Genomic DNA, 11,229 nt, shown 5'->3' with positions numbered 1-11,229 from the left:
TATTTAACACCTTTTTGTGTACTGTATATACATTCAATATATATATGTAATATAGAGTGTGTGTGTGTGTGTGTGTGTGTGTGTGTGTGTGTGTGTGTGTGTGTGGGTGTGTGAGCACGATCTGAAGTGAAGGTAGTGTGAGATTCGAAGGACTCTCTGGTGAATGATTTACAGAAGTAAAAGAGTGTGTGTGTGTGTGTGTGTGTGTGTGTGTGTGTGTGTGTGTGTGTGTGTGTGTTTTAGAGAACAGCTCGACACACTGTGACAAAACGGTTACCTTTTTTTTAACCTCACATGAAACCCAACCATGCTAATGTCAATTATAACTATAAACAACAGAGAAATCACACCAGCGTGATGAGAAAAGTAGAAACAAATAAATAAAAGGAAAAGAAAGAGGGAAAGAAACAAACTGAGCATTTTTCTTTTTTTTTTTAAAGTTGAGTTGAGCAACGAGGGACCTGTTGTGTAACACCCACTTCATTCGCCAGGCAAAAACCTGTACGGCGGAGATTTAAACCGACATGAGCTTGTTTTCAGAGACAGAGAGGAAAAGAAGGCGAGAAGAAAAAGAAAGAAAGAAAGAAAGAAAGAAAGAAAGAAAGAAAGAAAGAAAGAAAGAAAGAAAGAAAGAAGGAAAGAAAGAAAGAAACTGAATCTTCACACCTTGGAGATGTTTACTCAGACAGTTGAGGACTTGAAAAAAAAAGTATTTTTTGCTGCTAATGGAGACTGAAGCTAAGACCCGTTAAAAAATGAGATAAAAACGAGAGTGAGACTGGAGTGAGACCAGAGTGAGACGAGAAACAACTGGAAAAACAGGTTCCTGTTGGCGGGGAGTCTCACCGTCTCACCTCTCAGGAGGGTTTAGTTACAGAAAAATAAAACCTGGTGGTATTTTATTTAAAGGTAAAGTGCTGGATGAAAGGGGTGGGGGAGGGGGGGGGTATAGGGGGTATTTAGGGCTGAAAAAGTGCCAGGATTAAATAAAGAGGTTAAAGTGACTGTTTTGTGTTTTATTTTCCCGTAAAGTGAATCAGACCCAAGGAAAAAAACCTTCAATAAAACTCCCAATAAAACAAATAAAACTTTTCTTTTTTTTTTACATCCTGGAACTTTTTTTTGTTCAAAATAACGATAGAAGAAAGAAATAAAGTTCAAAAAAGTTCCCCGGAACCTGAAGAAGAAAAAGTCGAGCGAGACGAGACGAGACGCGATCCAAGCAACAGGTGTACGAACTGTACTCACCCCATGTCCTTCATACCGAAAAACAGAATCAAAAAATTAATCCGGAATTATGGAGAAAGAAAACGAGGGAAAAAGTATTCCTTTAAAAAAAAGGGGGAAAATCCCTCAGTGCATTTAAACATCCAGGTGAGGAGAATATCTTCAATTCCACACGAAAAAGAAATGGTTATTAATCCGCTCGGATGGCGTGAGACCTGCCTGGGGTTTTTCCTCCTCGATTTAATAAACTTGGAATAAAAATGATCAAGTTTTTCTGTGAGAAACTTCAGTTTTTTTTCTTCCTGTCCTTCCTGAGGACAAAAGCTTCTTCACAATGTGGAGAGCGCCAGGGGAACAGGAGCCAGAAGGGGGCGGGGCTTAATCACAGGCTCACACAAGGTGGGAAACCTCATAGGATCGGGAGGGCAAAGGGGGCGGAGTCAGAACTGCTCTCCTGAGTCACTGCCCAGAAGGTGTTTCCTTTTATCTTTTTTTTATTTACCTGTGTGAGGTACGTGTCCAAGTGCGTGTGAGTGTGTGTGTGTGTGTGTGTGTGTGTGTGTGTGTGTGTATATATATATATATATATATATATATATATATATATATATATATATATATATATATATATATATATATATATATTCAATTGGATATAATTTAACATCCAAAATCTTTATCCTTTTACCCTAGATACGACACAGAAATAAAACTGCTTTATCAGCGATTAAATAGCAAATAATAAAATCATTTGTAATATAATTTTATTTAATAATAAAATGTTGACCTCACGTCCTAATAATAATAATAATAAACCATTCTGACAGGTTTTCTGATCAGCTGTTACTGTAACCAGAAGGTGTTTCCTCTACTGACTCCATATTTTAATAAATACTAAAGAGAGAGAAAAAGAGAGACAGACAGAAAAAGACACAGACCGACAAACAGACAGATGGAAAAACAGACAGAAAACAGAAAGAGAGTCAGAAAAAGAGAGCGACAGATAAACAGAGAGACAGACTGGTTGTACAGTTCTAAGTACTGCAGTGAGTTAAACAATAATAATAATAATGAATCATCTGTTAATGAGTAAAGACACACACACACACACACACACACACACACACACACTCACAGATAGTAGAGACAAATGTACAGAGAGAGAGAGAGAGAGAGAGAGAGAGAGAGAGAGAGAGAGAGAGGTGGACAGATATAGCTATAGGAAGACAGATAGACCAGTAGAAAGACGTGTATAGAGATGGACAAACGGATGTACAGGTAAAGGTAGACAGGTTTACAGATGGACAGATTGGAGAAACAGACAGGTTGGTATGCAGACAGCTAGACGAATACGCAAGTAGACGCAGACAGACAGGAAGGAACATACAGAGAGAAAGGTGTAGTGATGGACAGACAAGTGGGCAAATAGAGAAAGATGTACACATAGACAGGGACAGAGAGAGAGAGAGACAGGTATGATCAGGGTTATACTGGGAGGTGTGTAGAGAGACAGACAGACCAGTGGAGATATTAAAAGGCAGAGACAGACAGGTAATCAGACAGACTTACAAGCTGACAAACAGACAGAATGCAGAAACAAGGACACACAGACAGGGAAGTAAACAGACAGACTGACAGAAAGACAGACAGAAAGACAGAGAGACAAATAGGCAGACAGTAAGAGGAACAAACTGACGCATATTAATGTCTCCAGCAGTGAGTCAGTGAGACAGTGTGTGACAAAGAGGTGTGTGAGAAAGTATACACACTCACTGATAAGAACACAGTAATCTGACCTTGGGTGTGTGTGTGTGTGTGTGTGTGTGTGTGTGTGTGTGTGTGTGTGTGTGTGAAGAGGCAGAACTAAACAGAAAGGAAACACACATTATTTTATCCCCAGCATGAGGGGTGGGGCTAAAGAGGGGGCGGGGCGAGAGATGTCAGAAGTGTATTTTGTTCTGGAGGGAATGGACAGAACGGCGATGCTTTTAGATGGAGTTTAATAAAGTTTAGTTACTTCAGTAAAGTGCTGCTGAGGAGGACGAGGAAAGAAAAAACATCTACTACATACTGCTTAGCGTGTTCACCTGCACGCGTCGCGGTCTGAGCGTCAGAGGTCGGAATGTCCGGATTATGGAGCGACTTCGAACGGTAGCCGAACGAATCGCTCGGCGTTTTGAATGTAGTTTGTAAAAACTCCGTGAGACATTTGGTTAGAAAAAGAGCTCTCTGTATTTAAATTAAAAAAAGGAAATCGTACAGGAGCGGCGGAAAAACCATACGCCCTGGTTTCCAACTGCGACACGCAAAACCGGAACGCTCACTGGGAATTATGGAAAAGAGGAAATCTCACCCACAGCACAACACAAACCCGCCAAACCGGAGAGAGTTGGAAGATTAAAGTCGAGCGTCAGGAGCAGATTAGTGACCGTGACGAGGTGACAAAAGCACCAGGAAACGGCGGGGAATTAGCATAGCTGAGGAACAATAGCTACTTTAACGACAAAAACACAAGAACACAAAGAACTCGAAGAGCTCAAACAGTGATCAGTCTGTAACTTTCACAAGGAACAGAAAATCACAAAATAAATATAAAGCAAATAAATATCACAATAAACTAATTATAAATGTCTTAGAGGTTACAGTTTAAACATTTTTATCTCAATATTGTTTTATATAAGACAAATCTTCATGCCGACTTTTGTTCTGAATCTTTAAAACATTAAAATATAAATACAAATTTATAGATATATTTATTTCAAAATAAAACTGGTTAGATATTTGTAGTTTTATTTCAACACACAAATATAAAAGCCAGATTTCAAACAATAATATAACTGAATGAACTAAATGTATTTAATTCTCATTAATGTAAAGTTTTTCTTAATTTTTTTTTTTTTTTTGCTGGTCAAATCTGTTGTAAAATAAAAAAAATTATAAATCAATAAATAAATAAATATTTTAATTAAAAAAATGTAAATTAATATATAAATGTTTTATTTCCTTTCATTTTGATGTTAAATATTTATTATATAATCGCAGAAAAAAGAAATTTCTTCAAATTTTGTCATTTTTTTGTGTCCTACTTTTCATAATTTCTTTATTAGTTTGAAATGTATAAAGTCGAATTTTTTGGAGGTTTCATTACTGAAACGAGTAAAAAATGAAAATGTGTGTGAAAAAAAAGAAACCACATAAATGTGAAGTTTGTATTTTTAAGACCTTGAATTCATAAAAGAAAAAACTATTTGTGTATTTCTGTAAGGACACACAGACTTCATCAGACAGTGGTTTTAAGTGAATAAAGTGTATAAACCTTGGACAGTAAAAAACTTTTTACATTTTACAAACGGAGATGTGAATGATTCGAGTTTAAAAGAAACTTTTGGACAGAGGCCTTGTACAAAACATGAAGTTTTTTCCCCCACGTGCTCTTTTTCTGGTGTGCTTGGGGTAATAAAAGATTCTGTTGCCCCTGGCTGACCCACAACGGTGCTCTTTTTAATAATTCATCACCACCAGCAGAACAAACGTGAAACAGCTTGAGATCGATTGAAGATGTAGCGCAGATTTGGTTTGAGACCCCAAACCAGAGGCTATAAACCTCCATTTCTTGTTAGCTACATTAGCATGAACGACCAATCGATTCACAACTTTACTAAAACATCAAAACAGATTTCACATTTTTACCCAAACAACAAAAAAACTACTCAAAAAATCTGCTTTCAGTTGGCACCCTGAGGGAAAAATGTTGTCTGTCGCCAAACACTGATGATTAAAGTCCAAGCATGCTTACAAAACACGTCCTCAAAATTCCATTAAGAGATATAAAAGCGACAAAACAGTGAGTAAACATTCCACTAATGCAGTTCAGCCACTGCAGTGCTTCACATACCACAGACATGCAGTTAACTCTTTCTCCTTTCTCAGAGTGCCATTACTTTTGAACTACATAAAATGTAATGTAACGTGTTCTGAAGATTTTCCTTTGAGCAAACAAATTTATAAATGTCCAGATGTGGACATTGAAAAACTCTCTTTTGTGTGCTTTACACACACTCAGCAACGATTCTCCAAACGTTCAGCTGAAATTCTTTGCAGTGCCTGAGATGTTCTTCACTAGATGGGAGGTTTCCTTCTTGTGATCCAGTTCGTCCCAGAGCAGTTCAGTAGGATTTAGGTCACTGTGCAGGTCGTTTCATGATAGATATCACTCCAGACGACTGTTTACTCTCTAAATAACTCTTACAGAACTCAGACGTATGCTTTGACTCACAATCACCAATCACCTCTTAAGGTAAAAAAAAATCATGTCGCTCACTGAACATGGCTTATACAAAGGGTGCCAATACTTTGGAATTTCCATTGCCTTTTATTTCATGATGATATGAAAACAGATTCCTCACATCGTCTTGGAAAATTGTAAAAGAAAAAAAAAAAACAGCTGTCATTTGTTGTTCCTTACTACACAACTTGCCACAAAACAGGAATATCTGGCAACCCCATACGGAATTCCATATACGGTCATGGGAGCGGCGGAAAGGTGCTAAAACCGTCACGGCTAAAAATGACGGCAATCAGGTTGAGAATGCAAACAAAACTTTAGGTGGCACAAAAGAATCCAGAATCAACACAACCACCCACCACTTCACACACACACACACACACACACACACACACACACACACACACACACACACAAAAGGCCAAGTCAGGGAGTAATCCATCATGGCTTCCATTTGCCTGTAACGTCTTTTTTAACAAAGCTTTGACAGATGGGAGGAGATAAGAGCTGGTGTGTGTGTGTGTGTGTATATATATATATATATATATATATATATATATATATATATATATATATATATATATATGGTGTGTGTGTGTGAAGGGAAACATGAATGGGCAAACAAATTCTCTCTCTCTCTCTCTCTCTCTCTCTCTCTCTCTCTAACACACACACACACACACACACACACACACACACACACACACACACACACAGTAGTTGCAAAGTCACGTCTGCATCCTGTGATACACTTTGATGCTTTTATTCTATCTGCCCACCAAAACATTCACAGCAAGTACAACACGTCAAACACACACCAAATACACGCCAAATGCAGACTAAAACACACCAAATACCGCCAAATACAGACTAAAACACACGCCAAATACAGACTAACACACACCAAATACACGCCAAATACAGACTAAATACGCCAAAACACGCCAAATACAGACTAATTACGTACAAATACACGCCAAATACAGAATAAACACACACCAAATGCAGACTGAACACACCAAATACACGCCAAATACAAACTAAACACACACCAAATGCAGACTGAACACACACCAAATACACCAAATACAGAATAAACACACACCAAATACAAACTAAACACACACCAAATACACGCCAAATGCAGACTAAAACACACCAAATACAGACTAAACACATGCCAAATACAGACTAAACATCCACTAAATACACGGCAAATACAAACTAAACACATGCCAAATACACACCAAATACAGACTAAACAAACACCAAATACAGACTAAACACGCCAAATACAGACTAAACACATGCCAAATACAGACTAAACAAACACCAAATACAGACTAAACACGCCAAATACACACCAAATACAGAATTAACACACACAAAATGCAGACTGAACACACACCAAATACACACCAAATACAGACTAAACACACACCAAATACACGCCAAATACTGACTAAACACACACCAAATACAGACTAAACATCCACTAAATACACGGCAAATACAAACTAAACACATGCCAAATACACACTAAATACGTGCCAAATACACAATAAATACACGCCAAATACAAACTAAACAAACATTAAATAAAGATTAAACACATGATAAAACACAATTCACACACTAAATACAGACCAAACACATACAAAGTTATTGAAGAGAACCTGTTAACAAAAACACCACAGCGTAACGTGTGGACGAACTCAAACAGATCTTGAGTGAAGAACCTCAATTAACAGAACACAAGTAGAGGAACTCTTTAAAGACATTGAGTGGAACATCGTGTGGGGGAAAAACCCTCATGGAAGAACTTCAGTAGAAAAAACATTTGTGAATGATCTTATGTGGAAAAAGCTTGAGTGGAGGAACTCTTAAATGGAAGTTCTAGAGTGAAACATCTTGTGGGTAAGAACTCGAATGAAATATTTTAAGTTGGAAAAACTCATGGAAGAGCCCTGATCTTCTTAAACCCTATTCTGGAATGACCTGGAACTCTAGCCTCCTTACCTCCTCCAATCTATTCTTCTGTTCTGCTTCTTGACTCAATTTGACTTGTTCCTACTGACTGGATCTCTGAAGCTTCCTGACTAGCAGATAATCGCTTTGAGAAGATTGTAGAGGTTACTAAGTAAACGTCTTGGCAGGTCCATAGTGGGCTTCTCTTCCATCTATAAATATCTCTCAGGTTCTTCAGTTCTCCTCAGGTTTCTGCAGGCTTTCCATTATACTGTCGGTTTAAAATAAACTCCATAAATGAGACACTGTCTGATATCCATCATTTTAAAAGCATAAAAGAGAAAAAACACTTCCTGAGCAGTTACAAAAACACGGAAAAGAAAAATACGGCCGGTTTTCCAGACGTTAAACCGGTTTCCAGGATTGATCTGACCTCGGATTTGGAGCTCATTTGGGAATCGCTACTAAAAACTGATTCTTTGAAGAACACAGAGCAGCGTGAATTTACTGAAACCTCAGCAGAAAACTGGGGAGAAAAAAACTAAAGCCATGAGTCAAAACTCAGACAAAACCCAGAAGAGGAGAAGAAGAAGAAGAGAATAAAACAGTCCAGCATTTAGTTCTGGCATTCTGGTGGCTCTCCCCCCTCCTCTAATCCCACCTCCAGATCATGCGAGAACATGCTCTGGTGAGCTCATCAAACACACAAAATCACCCGATCTTCTAGAGTTCCTTCTCAAGTAATTGGATCATCCAGAGTTTCTTTTTTAAATTGCCTGTTCATCAACAATTCCTTCTAAGAATCACCTGAGCATCCAGAGTCATTTCCATAATCACCTGATTATCCACAATTCCTCCTCAAAATCACCCGATCATCCAAAGTTCCTCCTCAAAATCACCCGATCATCCAGAGTTCCTCCTTAAATCACCTGATCATCTAAACCTCCTCCTCAAAATCACCCCCGATCATCCAGAGTTCCTCCTCAAAATTCCTCCTCAGTTCCTGAGGTTCCTCTTTCCATTTTTAAGCTTCACAAGAAAGAAAGAAACCATCTAATCAGAATGCTCTCTACAGCCATTTTTGCTTAAGCACACACACACACACACACACACACACACACACACACACACACACACACAGGTACACAAAACAATCTGAGAAACCACCGCGCCTAAAGAGATTAGAGACCTACAGCTTTAGATCTTCAGCACTGACACTGAAGGTTCCGTCCATAAACGTGCATTGATTTGAAACGACTCACTAAACTTCTTCTTCACCACCTGCGTTTAATTTCCCAAATATTTATGACTAATAAAATAAAAAACGTGCGACGTCTAATAAACATCAGCTACAGCACACGATCAGTCAGAATCCATATTTCTTCTGTCCAACGATTTTCCCCCATAAAGTGCCTCATCACACACTGTTCTTCTCCTCCTCGAGCTGCTGCTGTTCATAAATCTGATCTCCATCCCGACCAAAACTCCAGACGAGACCTGGTGCAGCTTCTGAATTTTCCAGCGTTCTTTACTGGTGAAGAAATTACAAGTGGGATTTCCAAGTAGGAAAGAATTCAGATCGAGTCTCCTCTCTGTCATGAGGTTTGCTGTGATGCATCCAAAAGAATCAGACACCTGTTCTTCCAGGGTTTCTCCTCAAAGCACCTGATCATCCACATTTCATACTCAAATCGGCAGTTCTTCCAGAGTTCCTCCCAAAATAATCTGATCATCCAGATGTTTTGTATTTCTAGAAAAAGGTCATAATGTTTATCTGTGGTTTTAGAAGATTGGTATAAAGTTCCTTATAGCAGCTATAAACAGTCGTTCCCCCACACTCCTCTTTCTTTCTTTCTTTCTTTCTTTCTTTCTTTCTTCCTTCCAAAAAGTTGATTGATATTCCTTTTACCAATAAACCACAAAAATGTAGAAAATCTGTTACCATGGAAACGAGTTTGACGTCGCTGTGGCTTCTCACTGGTGAGTTTTGTTTCGGCGGAAGCAGCAGACCTGTGTTTTTCCTGAAGACTCACAATAACGTGTAAAAAAAACAAGAAGGAAAAAAAAAGTAACAGGTTTTTGATGTAATGAGAAACTGGAATGAATTAGCGCTTTTATGGAGCTGATGAACGAATGTTCTCTCAGCGGTTCTCTTGGCCAGCGTCCACAGCTGGAGCTTGAAAAAAATTAGTCCCCCCACCCCCCCACCCCCTTTTCTGAGAAAAAAAAATAACATCATAAAAAAAGAAAAATCTGTCATGATGGCGTCCCATCTGGTCCTCCACCGGACAATAGAGACATTCATGTGGTGAAATAGAAATAATCTGGGACGTGAACCAGCGCTAATGGTTATGTATGGACACGGCAGTAACGCGACGCTCTCGCAGCAGCAGCAGCAGTAAACCAGTGAATTTTTTATTATTTTTTTAACACTAGAACTGCTCGGGTTTCCGTGACCTTCACGCCATCTGGGCCAAGCAATTTGTTTTGCCCAAGAGTCGAGCCAACTGGAAGAGTAGAAACAAAACACGATCCGGCCGAACCTCACCATCGGCATGCCATCATTCTCTCTCTCTCTCTCTCTCTCCCCTCACTTGTTCTCTTTCTCTCTCTCTCTCTCTCTCTCTCTCTCTCTCTCTCTCTCTCCCTCTAATTGATAAGTTCGTTAGACTCGCGTTCCTCGTTACGTGCTAATGGTGTTCTAATTGAGCGAAAAATTGAGGAAATGTTCAGCCATTAGGATAATGACGATTTGAGAAAAATATCATCATCAGGGATTTCAGACACAAAACCGGCTTCGGAAAAACCCTCCGAACATGAAAAAGAGACACCGGATATTTGGTGTGAATTACAAACATCAAACACATCAGCAGTTCTTTCGGAGTTCCTCTTCAAATCATCTTCTCTTTACAGAGTTCCTCCTCAAATCAGCAGTTCTTCCAGAGTTCCTCCTCAAATCAGCAGTTCTTCCAGAGTTCCTCCTCAAATCAGCAGTTCTTCCAGAGTTCCTCCTCAAATCAGCAGTTCTTCCAGAGTTCCTCCTCAAATCAGCAGTTCTTCTGAATTTTCTGCTTAAATCATTTCTCTTCATGTGAACATGGAAAAAGAGACATCAGATATTTGGCATAAATTAGGAACATCAACCACGTCTCTCACTTTACAGTCTGGTCTAGATTTCCTCAAAGACTGATAGGAAAGGAGTCCCCAGTGTTAGAGCTTTGTTTCCATCAAAGGCTAAACATCTTGAAGGCATAATGAATGCTAGAACATAAACTACATACTAAAGTTTGTGGAGACCTGAGTATAAGATCTGTATGTTCTTTTTACGTCTCATTTCACATTCAGTCTCCATGTAGTGTTATAATGAGCTCTACTCTTCTGGGAAGATGTTCCACCAGATTTTGTGGAGATTTAATCAGACACGGTGGGGTTGTAAGTGAAGTCAGGAAATGATGAAGGTGAGGAGGTTTCTGGGGTGCAGTCAGGGTTCACAAATAATTCTGTTGTTCAACAGGATTGGAGCTCTACAGCAGGAGATCTTCCACACACTGCCAACCCGTGGAAATCAGATCTTCATGCAGCTGGGGTGGTGTCCTGCTGGAACAGGTTTGAGTCTCACAGTTCAAGTGAAGGAAAAATGTTATACTGCAGCATCCAAAGACGTCTGATACAATTGTGTACTTCCGACTTTGTGGGAACAGTTTGGAGAAGAAACAAATTTGTTGTTCTAAAGTTTCTCGTGACTCATT

General features: G+C 39.0%; 1 protein-coding gene across 1 annotated transcript in view; it reads right to left on the bottom strand.

Annotated features, from left to right (window-relative positions):
• Window positions 1–1,569, bottom strand: part of ptprfb (protein tyrosine phosphatase receptor type Fb) — a 96,406-nt gene extending 94,837 nt beyond the window's left edge. The window contains 1 exon segment of the mRNA XM_046876234.1: window positions 1,249–1,569. The gene's annotated coding sequence lies outside the window, so the exon portion shown is untranslated.
• Between the last annotated feature and the right edge of the window lie 9,660 nt (window positions 1,570–11,229).

The sequence above is a fragment of the Silurus meridionalis genome, chromosome 20, assembly GCF_014805685.1.
Source record: "Silurus meridionalis isolate SWU-2019-XX chromosome 20, ASM1480568v1, whole genome shotgun sequence".
Taxonomy (NCBI): Eukaryota; Metazoa; Chordata; class Actinopteri; order Siluriformes; family Siluridae; genus Silurus; species Silurus meridionalis.
Note: the sequence above shows the minus strand (reverse complement) of the source record. Positions and strands in the feature narration are given on the sequence as shown.